At 36.9% G+C, this 16,910-nt stretch overlaps 1 long non-coding RNA gene across 1 annotated transcript; it reads left to right on the top strand.

The window, feature by feature from the left end:
* The first annotated feature begins 2,957 nt into the window (after positions 1-2,957).
* LOC138741843 (uncharacterized) lies at positions 2,958-6,652 on the top strand. Its single transcript, XR_011343807.1, has 2 exons — positions 2,958-3,272; positions 6,366-6,652. It is a non-coding gene; the product is annotated as an uncharacterized lncRNA (long non-coding RNA).
* The last annotated feature ends 10,258 nt before the right edge of the window (positions 6,653-16,910 follow it).

The raw sequence follows: 16,910 nt of genomic DNA, 5'->3' as shown, positions 1-16,910 counted from the left end.
AGCAATTTAAACTTGTGGCATCAGTCTTAATAGCAACATATTTCAGTTCTTTAAAGTCCATTTCAATTCTACAAACATCAGTCCAATTAACACCTGCTTGTGAAGTCTTCATAGGCACTCTTCATGGTTTCTGTAAAGATACTGGCAGACATGAAGGGTCAACCTTAGGCATAGCTCTTGTATTTTAAATGAGATGTCTTTTGTGAAATGTTAATGTCTCTTGTGGAATGTAAACTGAGATGTCTGTTTGAGAAGTGTGACCTAAACTCCTCCACCATCTATACCTTTTTAAGATATATTGTATCATAATTTTATTAACAATTCCGTAACAATGGTTATGATCCAGAAACAAGAATAACCTTGCTTTCTTTTACCCAGAATTAGGTCAGTCACAAGTGGCTATTTAAAATGCCACTGCAGCACTGATCTCTCTCTTAACCAAGAGAAGCAGAAAAGTGGCTATCCTTCCCAAAGCCACTACAATTGTGTTCCTCCCTTTTACAAGGAGAACTCAAGCAGTTCTATCCTCACAGGATGTTACTGCATTTCAATCTTGTGTGATTTACAGGATGGTTAAGCACCTTCTGGTTTCAAAATGTCTCTGTTTCAGTAACATATTCTCTGAAAATGTCTAATCATGTGACATGATATAATTGCTGTCTTTGACATTTTATCTCTTCCAAAAGTATGAGTGGATATGACTTTGAATTGTCTGCTGAGACCAACCAGCAAAATGGCTGTGTATGTACACAGATGCCTCTGAGAAAACAGAGTTTTCAATGAAGAAAAGTCATAAGACTTTTATGACTGTTTACAGCTTTGAATTAGCAGTCATACTGTTTCTTTAACGAAACAGGCTTCCAGCAGAATAATGAATAAGCAGACAAATGTTCTCAGCTCTCCAGCTGCCATTCCAATGGACTTTCTGAGTGTAATTATTTGTGTCTCTAGGTGTGCCCAACCCACAAAATAACTAATAAAAAATGTATAATATTATTTATCTAAAGATTAATAATTGCACAATTCTGTCACATATAAATATTAGCGAGAGGTGTTGAATTTTAATACTTTAAACATTTTATCTGTTAAAACATTCCCTTAAGAAATCAATTGCAGGTTTACTATTACTTCTTGTGAAACTCTGTTTTAAGATAGATTTAATGGGCAGAATGTCATTTCTGAAATATTATTCTTGAGGCGATTGTACAATTTAATGAGAAAAACACAATAGGCTGTAGATTATTGTAGTAAAAATACTGAAAGGAAGAAATGTCAGCAATATATCTTTGTCTCCTTTAGATGCTGAATAGTCAAGCTGAATTCCTTGAGCATTTCAGTATTTTTGTACAATTTAATACCCATTTTTATTGGGCTTAAGCCATTCAGGATTATATAGTTTACTTTGATATGTTAAAGCACATTTTGCAATACTTTTGGGTGATTTTGGAGTCAAGAAGATGAAGGATAATTGTGCTTTGCATTTTGAGCAGCCAGAGTTAAGCCCAAGTAGGATCAGCTATGCAGAGAATTCAGCATTCTCTATTCTTGCAAAAACACAGAAATGCTGGAGGAAGTCAGCAGGTTTCACTGCGTCCAAAGGAGGTAAAGATATATTACCGATGTTTCAGGCCTGAGCCCTTATTCAAGGTGGTTTCATTCTCTATTCTACAATCAAGTTCACCAGTTTCCAAAATCCTCATGCAGCCACACATTCTCTTATGTTTCTGTTCTTCAAATTAATCAACAAATTCCATAAACTGAGTGAAAGGTCAAATCAATTTTTGGTTCCCCAACACCTCCACGCTTTTTTTCCTTTTAAAATGCTTCTAAATGGCACTTGCTTCCCAATGCTCACTTGTCCTCAGGGTATGCAGAAATCAAATGGAACATCCATTTATGCCCAAAAATGTCCAATAAGTTGAATTTATAAACACATGTAAACACATGCATTTCCCATAATGCTGTGGGTGCTACCTCTAAAAGCCAGTAAGTTTGAAGTCCTACAAACACCCCAACTTGCTATTGCATAGATCAATGTCAAATATTGTGCAGGAAATTTCCCATGAATTAATTCGATTTCTTTAAAGGAATCATATATACTGTGGAGTGAAACATGAAAGTGTGCAGTCACAGTGATTGTAGTAAAAACACAAAGATGCTGGAGGAACTCAGCTAGTCTCGCATTGTCCATGTACGATATTGGTCTCCTTATTTGGGAAGGAAGTTAATGTATTGGAGGCAGTTCAGAGAAGATTTTCTAGGGAATGCATGGGTGGGCTTTCTTGTAAGGAAAGGCTTGACAGGCTGGACCTATAACTAATGGAATTTAGATGAGTGAGGAGCAGCATATATTTGGTAGGATATGTTGCATCTTGCCAGGATGCATGTTCAGAGGACTATACTTCTTGATGGAAAATATTGAACTTGGAGGGGGGGCGTTATTTAAAAATAAGAGATTGCTCATTTAAGATAAAGATGAGAAGAATATGTTTTCTCTAAAAATTCTGTGACTCTTTAGAACTCTTCAAAGGACAATGGATTAAGAAAATTTTAAAGACAAGGCGAGATTGATATTTGATAAACAACAGGATGATAGATTATTGTTGGCAGATTGGAGTGTGGAACTGAGGCTGTAATCAGATCTGCCTTTACCTTATTAAATGCCAGAGTGGACTCAATGGGTCAAGTGACCTGTTCTTGCTCCTAATTTGTATGTTCTTAGTGTTGAACATGGCAGAGAGATGAAAATATATGGCCATTCACTCTGGAGACTTTCCTGAGGAATGAACCATGTCAGTGCATTTTAATCACATTTAAATAGGAGCATGAATTGTTGGAACGTTATTCTTCTGGTCAGCAGCAAGAACAGATTGTTGTATTGTTGTATCCCTGGAATTCTATGACTTCATCTCTTTGCCTATTGTTAACTAGAAATTGTCACACAAGCCCCACAGGAGGCTAGGTGACATCAAAGTTTTAGGTTGGGTAACTCAAAGTTATGATGGTTTCATCCATCCTTCTCCATTAAGTAGGAGGCTGGTACCCCCATTACAATTCAGAAGGTGTCCAAATTACAATGCAGCCATGAGGTGTGAGGCTGACCTCACTGGAGCATTTCCCTTCTTAATTATTTTGAAAGAGATAGTCCACAGCATAGGGGTCTCAGATTCTCTACAGCTTTGAGTGTGTGGAGCTGTTTGAAGGGAGTGGTGTATAGTCTCTATGTGTTTAGCCTTCATTATTTCAGTGAATGAGTGGGAAAAAACACAAAGGTAAGAGAGAAATCTCCCTTCCCCTTTGTCTGTGTTTGCTTCTGTTGTGAGTGACATGGTTCTTTACCCATGTTACTATATGCATGTAAAAGTAGCTGTGATGCACAGATAAAAGTGGATGAAGCCAGGTGGGTGGAGGGATTTGTGGAGGATAAACGTCAGTCAAGTTGTGTGGATCTGAGTAGACTATTTCCATACTGTAAGAAGCTATTACAGGTTTACCCCACTTTACAAAACTAGAGCATTCCTATGAAATCTTTCGCAAGCCAAAATGGCGTAAAGCGAAGACTCATTCACCACTATTGAAGCTATTTTTGTCGAAGCGAAAACCCATTCAAATCCTTTCATAAAAGCTTCTTTGTAAAAATGAATTTTCATAAAGTGAGTATTCATAAAACGTGGTATACTTCTATATAGTATTACACTCTCCTTGCTATCAAAGAAATTGTCCAAGCTACTACTGGCTGAGAATTATTTGACATCTTTCACTATATTAGGGTGTCCAGCAACGGTTTAAATACCAATTATGAGTTTTTTAAAATATACCCAGTGTCTAGTGAGGGCACCAAAGTTTGGGTGATTAAACTTCCTCACAAATTTCTCGTGTTCAGATGTTCATGTTTTATTTGATTTTCTGAACAAGCCTTATACTAATGTTAATGTTCCAGTGATTTATGGCCCCAAGAATGTCACATCATTATGCTTTTATGGAAGTAAAAATTAAAATAATATATGGAACCAACTCACATAAAATTTTTAGAGCAAGGTTTTCAGTCTCACAGAAGTGTGACCAGCTCTCAGGTAAATCTTTAGAAGTATTCTTCCAATTGCTGGACATTGATTCCTTCCTTCAGCCAGAGCTTCTTGTCACCAGTAAAGAATCTGCACCTTGCCTTACTTTTTTCATGATCTTTGTCAGGTGGGTGTGAATGCAAATCAAGACTAGCCCCATTGACTGTGTTCAATTCATTAATGATGGGATCAGGGCATCAAGAATCATGCAATTCCTAGTTTGGCCTCTTAAGTGAGCGAAACCTCCTGGAATTACGTCCTCATAACCCCATGGCCACATGAAGTTTCCTTTCTCTACATCCTCTGGCTCCTTTGTCATTTGAATTATGAACTAATGCTACTTTGAGAACTGAAAAAGTCTTTTAAAGCTTCAAGCGGCTTCTCAGAGTTTTTTTTTTACAACTGCTCATAAGTGTTTCCAATCTCCATTTGGACACTTGCATCCTTTTTATTACAAAAGACCCATTTTGAGACGCTTATGCCAATTTTTGAGAGATGTCCCCTCATGGAACCCACAGAATTTATCCTATCACAGTTATCACTTGCTCATTTTATCTCTTGCACATGATGTCTGACTTGCTGTTGGAGAATGGGACCTACGACCTTGGCTATTTTTCACATAGTAAACCAAGGTTCAAGTCCCACAGAAAGTCAAAAGGCATGCATGAATTAAAGGGAGTTAATAGGGAAAAGATTTAAATTTATTTCTTCCTCAGAATTGATTTACAAATGCCTCACTTTTGCAGACATGGAGCACCATCAAAAATTACAACACCAATGCATTCAGCATCATATCAAGTGACCCAATCACAGAATGGGTCCCTTCATGGCATGGGTCCGTAACTGAAGCAATAGACCCATTTGGATCACTCCTATACATGGGAGACCCAATCAAATATCCCTCTGCTGTTCAACCTTTGCCCTCCCTCCCAATTGTTTTCCCCTATTTCTCTCTGTTTCTGATATCTCCTTCACCACAATGGATGACCTGTGTTGCTGTTATTTCAGCTATTACCTTAAGAGTGCTTTGACCTGCTTCCCAGCAGGCAATGCACAAACTGGAGAGTAGCTGCCTTTTGCAAATGCAGAAGTTGGGTTCAATTTATGGACGGCATGGACTTGTTTTGTGCTGTGAAACATCATGGCTATTTGTAAAAGGGAGAAAATCATAATATGATCTCTTAAAGCGAATCATTCTGATTTCAAACATATTCATTGATTTGGGATGTGCAAAACATTGGCACTATTTAAGGTACAAAAAAAAGGTATTTTGCTTTCATTCCCAATGCAGAGCTAGCCCCTATCTTTAATAATAAGATAAATATTAATGACCCAACAAAAGGTGAAAGAAAATAATAAAAATAGGGCTACATTTGGCTCACACCTTGATGGAGGGATCAGGCCCGAAATGATTATATCTCTTTATCTTTGCTATATAAAGTATGCTGTTTGACCTCTGAGTTTCTCCAGCATTGTGTTTTGACAGTTATTTAAAATTAATTTTTAAATGTATAATTGCTCATTTTATGATTCACATTCTTTTAAACTTTCAGCAGCAAAACTTACATTTAATTAGCGCCAATAAAGAAAGATTTGCTCCAACTGATAGTCTTGAGATATTTAGATCCAGATTTTGTCGGTCAGTTTATTGCATTTCTATGGTGGGAACAAAAGACTGGTTTCAACAAGTTTTGATGGAAACTTCTGTTCTCTTTCCTCGTGGAGCCGTCACTCCTATTTGAATGCACCCAACAAAATCCCTTCAAGGAGTATGAAATGTCTTTAATTAAATCATGTGAATAAATTCGGAAGTTGTTCTACATCATTTGATGTGTTTCCTGATCAAACAAAATTCAGCAATGCCTATTGTGTGATAGGAGCATTAATGCAGAATTTAGACTTTGATCCCTTCAAGCAGATCAAATGAACTAATTACAGCAATATAAAGAAATAGATGGAAGATCCCTGGAAGACAAACCATCTTTTAAGCTCAATGTAGGGAGGGTTAACAAGATTATTAACACTAATTTTTAGCCAACTGCCAAGATCAATTTCTTTGGCACTTTGAAAAATGCCAGTATAAATTTCATATTTAATTTAAAAATATGGAAACTGCTGTCTTTCTTATGACAAATTTGTCATTGCCTGATGGATGTGCTACACAGAGGATATGAGCAAGGTCATGATATTAGCTTCCTTACAGTGTTGCTTTGCTAGCTGTGTTGGAGTAATGTTGGATGTGAAATTTCCTTTAACTGTCTCAGAAAAAAATTAAACAACCATACTTCTATTTTTTTTCAGCATTTTGCCTGAGAATTTTTACCAGTTGGGCAAGGTGAATTAAAATCAGTAACAGAAGACAATGAGAGACTATGGATGCTTGAATCTAGAGCAAAAAAGCATCAGCAGAAAAAAAAGAATAGAGGACATTTGATGAAGGGCGCTAACCAGAAATTTTGACAATTCTTTCTCTTCCACTGATGTTCCTCCAATAGATTTCTTTTATTCCATCAGTAGCAAATGTATTAGTTAAATACTTGGCTTTTCTCTGTTACCTCTTTCTGTAGATAAATGCCAAAAGAAACAAAGGAGACAAAAAGATTATTTGTATACCAGCTGGTCCAGATCCCTCTGTAAGCTTTGAAAACCTTCTTTGCTGTCCACAATGCTTCTGATCTGAGTATTGTCTGCAAACTTGCTGATCCAATCATCACATTGTTGTCCAGATTGTGGATCTAGATGACAAGCTACACTGGACCCAGCACCGATCCCTGCAGCACACCACTAGTCACAGGCCTCCAGTCTGAGAAGTAATTGTCCACGGCCACTCACTGGCTTCTCCCACACAGCCAATGTTTTTGAATATTTTAATATGAGATTTCACATCCAAAGTACCTATGGAGAGATGTTAAAATTCTCAAAGATACACTACACTTAAAATCACCAATGCCTGCAGAGGGCGCACAAAATCAGTGAACTGGAGCGGACTCGAAAGGCCAACATGGCCTGTTTCTGCTCCGTAAATGGTTATATGGTTATATGGAAAGAAAATGTTGCAGAGCTAAAGAGAAGTAAGGAAGTGGGAGTTCTGACTGATGGGATTGCTCTGTGGGGCATGGATTTTTTTTGGAGGGGCCAAGGGGACTCTTTCTTTCTCATAGTGAGCAAGATTAAAAATAGTGTAATCAAGCTCCTGAATCTTCCCATGAGGGAAATCATCACCAATGATTCTCTTAGCACTTGCACATCTTGTTAATGAGATAACAAAATACTTCAGCAACTTAACATTTTGGAGACCAGAATATCAAACTTTGAAAGTTTATTTATTTTTTATTTTTCATTTATTTACACCATGGTAGAAGCCATCCGTGGTGTCCATTTTCACTCAAATTAACCTACAACTCTCATACAATTTGGAGGATGGGAGGAAACTGGAGCACCTGGAAGAAGCCCACGCAAGACACAGCGAGACCATACAAACTCCTTAGTGTCGGATTCAAACCAGGTCACTGGTGCTGTAATAGTGATGCGCTGACTGTTACACTAAACTTGCCACCCTCTTTATTGTCAAATGCTTATCTGCAGAGGCAATGAAAGACTTACTTGCTGCAGCTTCCCAGACACATAAAAATATGCTGAGTCATTAGTGCAGATAGATCTTTGGAGTCAAGGAATTAACATGAGGAGGATCAATGAAAATGATCGAAAGGAGTAAAAATTCATCACTAGGAAGTTTGCCCTCTTAGTGTCCCACTGAGTGATGCAATGTTGAAACAGGTTGAATATGCTCACTGTTGCCAGAACACTGTGCCAGGAAACATAAACCAAACAGTTATGGGGAGTGCATAAAATTTAATGGAGTTATAGATGGTGAATTTTGATAATTTAAAAGAAGGATTTGAATTTATATGATGTTTTTAAAGAAATGCTTCTCACATCATTTCACAGCCAATTAAACCTTTATGAAATAAGTAATTGGGCTAATGCAAGAAGCGTAGCAATGTGCCTATGTCTGCTGACATGTGCAAATTATTCACTATTATACAGTGAATTCCTTATGTAATAATCAGAATGGCCTATTTATACTGTTAAATTATTTTAAACAAATGTAATGGAAAATAGAACATAGGCCTTTCTGCCCTCGATGTTGTGCTGCCTGTATATTTCTTAAAAAATAAGTACTAAACCCTCCCTATCCCATAACTCTCTATTTTTCTTTCATCCATGTGCCTGTCTCTTAAATGCCCCTAATATTTTAGCTTCAACAACCATCATTCCCGGCACCCACAACTCTCTGCATAAAAAGCTTACCCTTGATGTCTTCCCTAAACTTCCCTCCCCTCACTTTGTACTTGTCCTCTGCCATTTGTTATTCCTGCCCTGGGAAACAGGCACTGGCTTTCCATCCTATCTATGCCTCTCATAATCTTGACAATCAGAATCTTAGTCTCCTCTCATCCTTCTATGCTCCAAAGAAAAAAATCCAAGTTCTGCTAACCTTGCCTCATAAGACTTATTTTCCACTTCAGATAACATCCTGGTAAATCTCTTCTGCACCCTCTCCATAGCTTCCACATCCTTCCTGTAATGAGGTGATCAGAGCGGAACACAATACTCTAATTTGTAGGGTTGCAACATGACCTCTCTACTCTTGAACTCAATCCCCATATTAATGAATCCCAGTATCCCATAGACCTTCTTAACTATCCTATCAACCTGTGCAGCGATCTTGAGGGATGCATGGATTTAGACGTTCTTAAGTAATCAAATGTAAATCAATGCCATGTCTTGATGAGCAGAGATGTTTAATTTTCAAACTTTTTGATATCCCATTATTTAAATGAAGAAATAAGCTACCTTTTCATTCTTAAGTGGCTATTTTAGATATTCAGTTATGTAACTATCTAACCAAGCTTGTGTTTTCTGCAAGTGAATTGAGGAAGAATATGCTAGAACTCATAAACCCATGGAATAACTGCACAAGGGGAAGTTATTTTGTCGAATTATATACCATATCTTGAACTAAATGCAGAAACTTGAGCCAGCATAGCTTGCAATCCTTGGAGAAACAAAGAAAAATGTGAAAAACTGCCAAACTATTGGATGGAAATGAGGGTGGTGTGGGAGAGAAATCCTAAGAGATGAAAGTAAATTATTGATAAAACTGGCAGATGACCTATTGATCTATTGACAGGAAAGGCCACTTTATTCAAGGATTTCCCATGACACGTGTCCCAGTGTAACATGGCCCAAGGAATCCTGTGATGCCCCAATGGGAGTGATGTAATTCATTGAGGACCTTATTTCAGAGGAACTGGGGTATCTTATGCCCGGAAATTCAGCCACAAATTCCCAGAACAGTGCAAAATGTGTTCATTTTCATTCAGTAAAGAAATGTCCAGTAATTAAAATATATTTATGTTTTTACATTTTTATTGTAATTCACTCCAGAATTAGCTTATTTTAAATGGTATAATGATAGAAAAAACATTATCGGATTGATTTTCTAGACATTTTTTCACTGATATGTGAGGACATAAATTTAGTGAGTAAGGGGAAAGATTTGAAAGAGACCTGAGGGGCATCTTTTTCACACAGAGGGTGGTTGATATGTGGAATGAGCAGTCAGAGGAATTGGGAGATGAAGGTAGAATTGGAAAGCTTCAAAGACAGTTAGGCAGGTTACATGGATAGGAAAAAATTAGATGGATATGGGGAAAACTCAGGAAAATGGGACCAGCTGATGAGAGCAATTTGGTCTTGTGAATTTCTGTACTTTAAAATACTCTGAATCTATGACTCCAACAATAATAAAATGTTTTATAGATTCTGAGATATTTATTGCTGAGAATTTTTTTATTCTCAGCATGGATGGAAAATCTGCTTTTGTGGTCATTTACTGTCAATGGCAATCTCACATCATTTCAAAAAATACTTGGAATCTGTTTCTTTTAATACTAGTGGATTGTTAGCCGCCAGCCATAAGGCCCCATTGGTCATTTTGGGGGACAGGGTACTGTGCCATGTATTCAGGGCAACTCTCTCAGAATCTTTCATACTCAGTACAAGATATTACAGCATCTCAAATAAGTCATGCCGACTACAAATTAACTTTCTTTGATGGATTTGTGGATTTAGAAATACCATGACTTGCTGCTATAAAGCCCTTTAAAAAAAGGTTCTCCTCTGTTCACTGTTGTTCTGTTACTTTGTCTCCCGGGGAAAACTCTGGCATTCTCTTCATTCCTTGCAACAAGCACTCATTCCTTGCTACCATGTTACCATGGGTAATAAAAGTACTGGCTGCTCAGTGGTGTGACTCTTTAAGGACTACTTCCAGAAGAAAGGAAGTGAATGCTTTTGATCACCTGCATTTTGTTACATCTCTTCTGCCTGACACCTATTTTGAAGCTTTTGAATATGACACACTTCTCTTCTTGTAGAATTTCTTCTGGTACTTTGTGGGGTCTGCTGAAACAATATGGATGTATGATATTGGGATTTCAGGTTGGGCTAGTGTACTTAAGGTTGGGATGAGAGAGCTGCACAGGAGGGTTGAGTCTGAATCTTAAAAAAAAATCAAGAACCCTCTTAGCTTAGATAAAATCTGGTTCATCTGAGAGAAAGTACAACCAGTTGTGATTCAGTCCAAATCCAATTGAAATTCTTGCTACTGATATAATTTAGATGAACTAAAAACCAAAGGAACAGTACGAGGAGACATGAAAAACTATGGAAATTTGGAATTGTGGCAATTTTCTGCCAGCCCTCTCCACAACATTGTTCATTCCTCCCATTATTGACTATTTTAGTATAATGTTTTGGAGCTATCTAACCAAGTTTAAGTTTTCTGCAATTGAAAACTCACCAAGGTGAACTTCTACTAATGGTACTCATTTGTGAGCTTTCAAAAAGGTTCATAAATTAAAGCTTTACGTCAGAAATGAGATCACCAATGGTTATCTTTTAAAAGCTTTTAAGCATAATATACATTATTTATGAAGAAAATTGTCACTGCAATACTCATAAATGCTTCTGTGTGGGTTTTCAAAGTTATTTTCAAACATTCCCAAATGGTGGACATTAAAAGTGCTCAATTTTTTTGATAAACCTATTTTATGCTCTAAATAAAACTGCAGCAGGGTTCTACTTTTATTTATTATTGTAAAAGTAATTAAATTAATGAGTGCTGTCTGGTTGCACAAGTTTATGGACTGTTTTATGTTTGCAATTGTGAAGTGTTGAAATGCAAATTTGAATTATAAAAATCAATAGTGCACTTTGGAACAGAATTTGAAATGGATACTGGAAAACTGAAGCAAAATGTAACATTTTTTATTGTTTATTTATAGAAAGATGGATACCATTTTTTAAAATATAAATCTAATTTACTCAAAAAAGAAAGAGAATATAATTCACAGCAGTTGCTTAAATCTTTGGAATGTTGCTGCAATTAATTATTTTATACATTCAGAGTTGATTGTATAAAAAATTGATCACAAAGTTCTGCTCAACCTAATCCCACAAACTATAGACAATGAAATCACAAAATTTACCAGTAATCTGACTTCAACTTTACATAATTTCATGGTATCTCAAACTGCTTCACACCCAGCAAATGATGTGTAGTACAAAGGATTGTGACTTCATTGGTCCACCTTGCATGGTCCTGTCAATCAGAGCTAGAGATCGGGTAATCTGCTCTTTCATTAATTAAGTAGCAACCATGAGCCAATAATATCTATTTTCTTCAAATAAACAATCTGCTGGAGGAACTCAATGGGTTAAGCTGCATCAGTTGGGGAAAATGAATGTTTTTTTTTAATGTCAGCACCCTTCATCAAGACTCCCACTCTTGCTGATCCAGTAGCCTATCTTAATTAATGGAAGTGATAATGGTAGACAGTTTGTAGAGGAGGTTCCCCAGGTATTGCCTGAGATGGAGTACTTCAACATGAGGAAAGACTGGAAAGTCTAGATCTATTGTTGCTGGAGCAGAAGTGGTTAATGGGAGACAAGATTGAGGCATGTAAAAATTATGATGGCGGTAGATGGGTGGACTGCAGGAATGTTAGTGGGGTAAATAAAACTAGAGGACATGAATTTATGGGAAGAAGTAAAACGTTTAGAGGGGATCTGAGGGTGGTGCATATTTGGAATGGTGATTTTGGGGTGACCTTGGTTCTGAAGTGGACAGAGTTTGAAAATTTGTCCAGTCATCCTTAAGGATGACTCTGCTCCTTGAGGAATCTAGATCTTGTTGGAGTTCAGGTGCAATGTTTGCCACAAGAGAGATTGAGAAGAAGTTGGAGTGATGACACACTCTTCTTTGAATCTAGACTACACTGGGATTTGTTGGTTTACACTTCATCAACACATGCAAGACAGGCACGTATCATTGAAATTATATACAGATGATGTAGACACTAAGATTCTGATTGTCAAGAAGTGTCCATTCACCTGAACATACAATGGTGGTCAGGAAAAGGATCTTTGATCCTGAAGCTTATCCTACACATTAGGGAATGCACTGGTTATTAGAATGAGAGCAAAAAAGGACATTAAAATATCTGAGCCATTTAAGAGAAAGTATATTCCTCAATGTACACCTCCCCCCCAACTCCATCACTTTACTGGATATTATTTAGGAGATGGGTCAGGCCCTTATTACAGTAAATTCCCAAAAATCTAGGACCTATGGGGACTGGTAGATGCCAGATAAGTGTATTTGCTGGTTGCTTGAGATTGTGCATGCCATGATTGGGAAACTAACTGTGAGGGGTTTGAAACCCTAATTTTTTACCTATTTATTCTCTGCAATTTTTTTGCCAGTTGCTTGAGGATGCTGTTTGCTTGAATTCTGAATAACAGGGCTTTTACTGTATGCCTGTACCATTTAATACCAATAGCAAAGCGAGCTTGGGTAGCATTAAATGTGCTATTTGCTCCCTTCATAAAGCAGAGAGTGTTAGAGTGTTTAAGATCACCAATGGGAGTAAGGAGACAACCACAGTGTCTCTCTGTTGGTAATCAAAGATTTAATGTAAATATTATGAGATTACCATAGATTTAGTGTTTCTGGGATATGCATGAATATCTGGCTTAAGCACTTTGGTGACTTTATGGTTCTGCTCCAGTTACGTCTGTCCAAATGAATTATTGGCATTGATTGTAAATGCATCAGGATGGTATTAATACTGTTGGCCATTTTTTAGCTACACATTTGGAGGCAAACCAGAGGTTACTTTGTAACCTACCTATAACTTCCAGCAATGGTTGATGAACATTGATCTTACAGTTATTAATGGTACGTGCTTACCAGTATCTGTCAATTATTTTTTCAGTTAAACTGGAAATGACTCACTGAAATTAGTGACAGAGCATTTAATGGATTCATGTGACAACCTTTGAGATGCTCTACAAATGGGTTAATGTTACAAATAGAAGTGAAATTTCTTTTGTCTGTTTCTCTCATTAAATAATGTTTCTGTCTCTAATTTAAAAAAAAAAGAGCTGTCCAAATATGTTAACACCAAATGTAATTTATTATCTTAAAATTATCACTTGTAGGTGAACAAGGGCACCTATTTCCATTACACTTCTGGCCTCTTTGTAACCTTAACTGGAATTTGATCTAAAGTTTAATTAATTTATGGATTGTCCCAAAAGTTTGTTTGCAATTATTCCATAATTTAAAGGACCAATGTTATAACTTTAAAATACTGGAAAACCTCAAAATGTCAGGCAGCATCTATGAAAAGAAGAACAGAATTAATGTCAATAACTCTGTCAAAACTATTTTAACATGTTGTCTTAAAGCTGTAACTACACTGAGTTTATTGACTGAATAGAGTCTTTCATTTTGAATTACTACTTGAAAAATGTTCAGAGCTGGAGGGAAAGAGTTGAAGAGTGAAAACAATTGGCAGGACTCTTGTCTGTCACGTGACCCTGCCAGTGAGTACCTGTTTGGAAGTTGCATCACCTGCCAATCAATGTTGAACTCTGCCATTGGTGCACACCTGACCATTGGCCCCTTTAACAACCTAGTGATTATCTGGGTTGGACCCTCCATCTTACAATACTGTGAAGTCCACCATGTGGAGCAGCTCTTTCTCTTTTACTTTTCAGCCCTGAGATGAACCTGACTCTACTCCAGATTGTGAATTGTGGACAATGTTGTAGGAGACGTTAGTAGGGTGTGTTCTACATAGGGCTGTTGTATAATGTTATAGCATTGTAGATAGAATCTGAGCTGTGCCCACTTTAGTGTATTGTAGTCCTTGGTTGTGATATAAGTCTGCATAAATAGTTGCTCACATCAGTAATTGTATCTGATGTGACTGGGATGTACTGTGTTTGTATGAGTGCAAGTAGTTGCCAGTATCAGGAGTATTGAGTCTGATGTGACTGATTATACTGTGTTGTGTGATTGAGGGCACTAGTGAGTGTTATTCCTGTTGTGATCCCCTTACTTGTGTTTAAACAAAAATCATGCCTGTGTCCCGACTCATTGCTCTTTGAACCCATCAAACTTGTTTCCCTTCCCACACATCAGATAGCAAATATAAGTTGAATAGCTCCTTTGTGCAGTGGCCCATTTGCTTCCCAAACTTCCTCACCTCTCTAAGATCATCCTTTAATTTCATCGTTGACCAACATTTGTCTTGATGGGGCAGCACGGTTAGTGTAGTTGTTAGCGCACTATTACAGGGCCAGCGATTGGGTCAGGAAGTCGAATCCCATGCCGCCTGTAAGGAGATGGTATGTTTTCCCCATGTCTGTGTGAGTTTTCCCCAGGGTCTCTGGTTTCCTCCCACAGTTCGAAACCTATTGGGGGGTTTTGGATCAATTGGGTGTAATTGGGTGGCACGGGCTCGTGGACCGAAATGGCCTGTTACCATGCTGTATGTCTAAAGATTTTTAAATAATTATTAAAAAATTGATATTTACCTGCTTTAATGTCAAATTTTCTGATTTCAGCCTCGTGGCAAACTTTGCATGCATTACTCTGACAAAGATACAAAGAATGCCAGTGAATTCTGTAATTTGAGGAAAGGTGGTTATACTGTTGATTGAATGCTAAACTAATCATGGATGAGATAATAATCTCTGTTATTTTAACAGCTAAACAAATGAATGTCATGTTATAGGATGTAGATGCTTGTGAGACAAATATTTCTGATCCAATGATGGAAGTACATGCTACATATATTTTTGCAGCTCTCACTGGAACTCTAAAAGTTTATTCTGCAGCAAGCTTTGCTGGGGGAATTTCAATTCCATACATGTTTATAAGCTATGGATAGGTGACAATATACTTGCTTCTGAACCAGCAGTCTGTGGATTCAAATCCAACTTCAGATCCGTGATCTGAGGACAAGACAATATAGGCTCACTCTTGACCCAGCAATTGTCACATTGAAGCAGTTAGAAAGAATTAAAGATTGATTAAGAATGAAGTAATAAAAGATATTTAGACAGAGATAGAGGAGTATGGTCAAATGCAGCAAATGGGATTAGCTTGGGTCGACAACTTTGTGCAAAAGGGCACTTTTCCAAGCTGAGGGAAGTTGGGAGAGACACTCATTGATTCCCTTAAATGAGAAAATACATGCAGCAGCAATGTTGCACAACATGGGCGATTCAGCCTGTGCCCGACTGAGTCTCTCGAACCCCATCTTACAAAATACTCTTCGAAGTTTTTAAAAAATAATTATGAAAGAAACACTATATAATTTTAATTCTTTCTTTTAATCCAATAATTTCCCCTATCCTGTCATTTTAATTTTGTTTTCTCTTTATTAGATGTTCATCTGCCTTTTAATGCTTGGTATTTACCAAATTCTCAAACATTCCATAAACTTGAATAATCAACAACTTGTGAATCAAACATTTTTAGGCTGAAACATAAGAAGAAAAATCTTACAAATAAGGAATGTTACATCAGAATCAGAATTTTTTATTGCCATGAACATATCGTGAAATTAATTGTTTTGTGACTGCATTGCAGTGTAATATTGCTGTAAATTACATTTAAAATAATTAGTGCAAGTAAGAGAAAATGAGGTCGTGTCTGTGGTTCATTGTCCATTCAGAAATCTAATGGCAGAGGGAAAGAAGCTGACCTTGCGCTGTTGGGTACCAGTGTGTTCTGCACCGTTTTAATGTTGATAGCAATTTTATATAATTTGTGAATCTGAAATGCAGTCAGTCACTAAACTACTGTCCTTGGCATATCAGTAATTGTTTTACTCAGGAAAGTAAAAGAGCAAAGATAATCACCATCAAATGTGGTGACGAATCCACTACAAAGAGAAGAATATTTTAAAATCAAATCCAAGAATGAGATAATGTTGAAATTTTGTTTGTTAATTATTTGTCTACTTCTGGTCCTTTATAGATTAAAATAGACATTATTTATAAAATGTTAAGGGATGTTTATCAGTCTTGATGAACAAGAAGTATGTTACTTGAATGTTCCATCATGCGAAATAAAACAGTTTTACATTTAATTATTGTTCACTAAAGTTCTCCCACTTGAATGAAATTGTCTTAAAGCAGTCAAGGAGGGCAAATTAATAGGCACATAGCTCATCAGCAACTTCAGGGACATAAATCTACAATTTTGATTGGTGGATCTTAATTAATTGGTAGTCAGGAAGATACGCCGCTCCATCTGAAAGAGCACATGAGAAGTTTTGGTTTCCATTCAAGATGTTGCAACATTTTCCGAATTGCAGTGATTTTCCAATAGAATGATTTAGCTAATGCCTGCAAGAAATGATCAGAGCTAAGATGTTACATTTGTTCCATTTTATTGTCACAATGTGTTATTGCATTAAT

Source organism: Narcine bancroftii, chromosome 8 (genome assembly GCF_036971445.1).
Source record: "Narcine bancroftii isolate sNarBan1 chromosome 8, sNarBan1.hap1, whole genome shotgun sequence".
NCBI lineage: Eukaryota > Metazoa > Chordata > Chondrichthyes > Torpediniformes > Narcinidae > Narcine > Narcine bancroftii.
Note: the sequence above shows the minus strand (reverse complement) of the source record. Positions and strands in the feature narration are given on the sequence as shown.